Here is a 4,259-nt window from a genome sequence, read left to right as displayed (position 1 = left end):
CAACGAAGCTTGCAACAATAAAACTTCAAGAACACATCAAGAACATATTTTTCGGAAAAAATGCAGTTTGAGCGGTCCCACAAAAATGGTCATAACTCACTCAATTATTATCCAAATATTTTGAATTTTATATCAAATCGAAGGTATAAAAAATTTCTACGTTTCATATGTTGAAATTTTTTCCAGAAAATCGACCGAAAAGTCGCAGTAATTAAAAACACAGCAAATTCAAGTTTTAAGATCCAAAAACCGTTTCAAAAGTGATCCAATCGTATTTGCTCAAACTCTTACATAACATACACATGGTTTTCATACAATAAACATCAAAATATTTAATATGACAAGATCGATGTAGAAACGAAAGAATATACATGCCTTTTGACGATTTGAAATACCGAAACGACGATACCGAAGCGGGAAGGATGCGAGAGACGATTCGGAACGACCGTGGAACGATTTTCTTGCAACAAAACCCATGAAAACTTGCTGGAAAAACGAATGAAGAGGGGCGGCTGCTCTTTTTTTTAAAACCCTAGGTTTTCTCTCATAAAAATCTGAAATAGAGTGTAAAGAATTGTGTGTGTGCAAATTGTATATGTGGTGTGTGTAAAAACGTGTAAGTGTGTGTGAGTGTGTGTAACGTGTGTGTGTGTGATTAATTAGGGGTAATTAGATTGCTTAATGATAAGTAAAAATGTTATTTAAAATTTAATCCCCTCTACTCTTACAAAATCCCTAATTAACAAAATAAAATGCACAATGACTAAACTTTAAAAGTTTTAAAATCTTAAAATCACCTAATAAATTAATTAGGCTTTTAAAATGCTAAAAATTAAATAAATCGTTTAAAATGCCTCAATCCTAACTTAAAATAAAATACCGCATTAAAATTTCCAAAATCGTCGCCGGTCTCTTTTCCTCGATCCCGCATCGAATAATCGACTGAAACTTGAAACTCAAGAAAACATTTAACGTGCATCACATAAACATAAATAATTAAAATAATGTGATTTAAATAGATCATGCATCGCTATAAATCATTTTAAACTTAGATAAATAATTTAACAAAAAAATAGATGCATGGAATTTACGCGTACTGATTTTGGGCTTTACAGTTCCTCCCCCACTTATTTAAATTTCGTCCTCGAAATTAAATCTTACCAAACAACTCTGGATAGCGGCTTCTCATATCTGCTTCTGTCTCCCAAGTGGCCTCTTCCACTGATTTATTTAGTCACCGGACTTTGACTAACTTAGTCACCTTGTTCCGAAGTCTTCCTCCTGTCTGTCTAGGATTTGGACGGGTCTTTCCTCATATGACAGGTCTGGAGCAAGCTGCAATGGCTCGTAGCTCAAAACATGCAAAGGATTAGCTAGGTACTTCCTTAATATCGAGACGTGGAACACATTGTGTACCCCGGCCAGATTCGGCGGTAAGGCTACACGATAAGATAGTGTCCCAACTCTGTCAAGAATCTCAAACGGTCCAATAAACCTCGGACTAAGCTTGCCTCTCTTCCCAAATCTCATAACACCCTTCATGGGTGCTATCCTTACAAAAACGTGATCACCTACGACAAACTCTAGATCCCTTCTTCTCTTGTCAGCATAACTCTTTTGACGACTCTGGGCGGTCTTCATCTTGTCTTGGATCTTGACCACCACGTCTGCAGTCTACTGAACAATCTCTGGTCCAAGTTCTGATCTCTCACCGACTTCGTCCCAATGAATCGACGATCTGCACTTCCTCCCAAACAATGCCTCGTAAGGAGCCATACCAATAGATGATTGGAAACTGTTGTTGTAGTTAAACTCCACTAGAGGTAGCTTAGATTCCCAAGTCCCATGGAAATCGATTATACAGGCTCACAATAAATCCTCCAAAATCTGAATCACTCGCTCAGACTGGCCATCTGTTTGACGGTGGAAAGCTGTACTGAATAGCAAATTCGTCCCCATGGCTGTATGCAAACTCTTTCAAAAGGACGATGTAAACCTCGGGTCCCTGTCGGACACAATAGCAACTGGGATCCCGTGCAATCAAAATATCTCCCTGATATAGAGCTTCGCATACTGCATCATGGATAAAGTCGTCTTCACTGGCAAGAAGTGTGCCGACTTAGTGAGTCGATCCACTATAACCCAAATAGCATTAGATCCTCTGACTGACCTTGGCAAACCAACAACGAAGTCCATGGTAATATTCTCCCACTTCCACTCGGGGATAGGGAGCTGCTTAAGCATTCATGCTGGCCTCTGATGCTCTGTCTTCACCTGCTGACAAGTGAGACATTCAGACACAAATCGGCGGATGTCTCATTTCATACCTGGCCACCAATATAGGATCTGCAAATCCTTGTACATCTTGGTACCTCCTGGATAAATGGAGTACGGAAATGCATGTGCCTCTGTCAGAATATCCTCTCTGATCGAATTAACACTAGGCATCCACCATCTGTATTTTACAATACCATAAGACACTGTGTAGAGTACACTGCCATTGGCTTCATCCTTAAGTCTCCATTTCTGAAACTGCTCATCTGAAGACTGACCTCTACGGATTAGCTCTAGCAACGAAGACTGGAATGTCATATTAGACAACTTAGGAGCTCTGCCCTTAGGATAAACCTCTAATTCCAAATCTCTGGATCTCTGACTGAAGAGATCTCTGCACTGACAACTGTACTACGACTGCAACTTTTCTTCTCAAGGCATCTGCCACAACATATTAGCTTTTCCTGGATGGTAGCTAATCTCGCAATCATAGTCTTTTACTAACTCTAACCACCGTCTTTGTCTCATATTCAGTTCTTACTGCATGAAGAAATACTTGAGACTCTTGTGATCAGTAAATATCAGTCATTTCTCGCCGTACAAGTAATGTCTCCATATCTTCAATGCAAAGACAACGGCAACTAACTCAAGATCATGAGTTGGGTAGTTTTTCTCATGCACCTTCAACTGTCTGGAGGCACAAGCTATAACCCGACCATGCTGCATCAACACTGCGCCTAACCCGAGCTTAGAAGCATCGGTGTACAACACAAAATTGCCTTGACCTGCTGGCAAGGCTAACATTGGCGCTGAAATAAGAGCTTGCTTCAAAGTTTCAAAGCGCTTCTGACACTTGGCACTCCAAATGAATTTAGAAATCTTCTTAGTCAACTGAAGTGAGTGGCACTTCTATCGAAGAAAATCCCTGAATAAATTTCCTGTAGTAGCCTGCTAGGCCTAGGAAACTGCGGATCTCAGAAGCATTATTCGGTTCAACTCATTCCTTAACTGCTGCTAACTTAGCTGGATCCACTTTGATACCACTGCTAGATATTATATGACCCAAAAACGCTACCTTCTCCAACCAGAATTCACACTTACTAAATTTTACAAACAACTTGCGACTCTGCAAGACCTGCAAAACTGTACCCAAATGTTAACGGTGTTCCTCATGGCTCTTCGAGTATATGATAATGTCATTAATGAACACTATGACGAACTGATCTAGGTAGAGCTGAAATACTCGGTTCATGAGGTCCATAAAATCGCTGGAGCATTTTTCAGTCCAAACGGCATCACTAAGAACTTGTAATGCCCATATCTAGCCTTGAAGGCTGTCTTAGTTTTATTTTACTATGACCTTGAATTCTAAATTTTCTCACAATTCCCAATATTAGAAATGGAGGTTCAAACTTATCGTATCTTACTTTCCTTATACTATACCCGTAACTAATTATCGATCTATTACATTAGCATTTATGCAGTTCAACCTAAGAAATCTTAGCACCAAAAGTTACTGATCAACTTCTATCCTTGGTACTACACTCAAAAGTTAAACCTTATCTTAACCCCGTAATAATATTGACCTACGATCCTTGAATTGAATCTTTACCTTACGACACCAAACTTACTTAACTTAGCTATTTACAAGTACATCCCAAATAAAGATTGTTGCTAATCTTAAATTTCGAGTAACATTAATCCATAAAACCCCAAAATATAGAATATCGATATTCTGCTTAGATAATAAAACCTTCCTAGCATAAAACACATGCTTAAACTATTCCCTTCCCAATTACATTATAGTCGAGGCCTAAGACACTTAAACCTTCCTCATTGGAACGAATGTCACACTTTGACGTACCCTCAATACTTAATTCATTCTAACTTATAAAGCTTAATAAGTTTCCCCCTGTTAATGATGGAATAATTATAATAATTCAACTTCACTTATAATCCATAGAATTCTAGAATCATCATATAAA

Source organism: Primulina tabacum, chromosome 18 (genome assembly GCF_025594145.1).
Source record: "Primulina tabacum isolate GXHZ01 chromosome 18, ASM2559414v2, whole genome shotgun sequence".
In the NCBI taxonomy this organism is placed as follows: domain Eukaryota; kingdom Viridiplantae; phylum Streptophyta; class Magnoliopsida; order Lamiales; family Gesneriaceae; genus Primulina; species Primulina tabacum.
The sequence above is the reverse complement of the archived record's forward strand: the minus strand, read 5'-3'. Positions refer to the sequence as shown.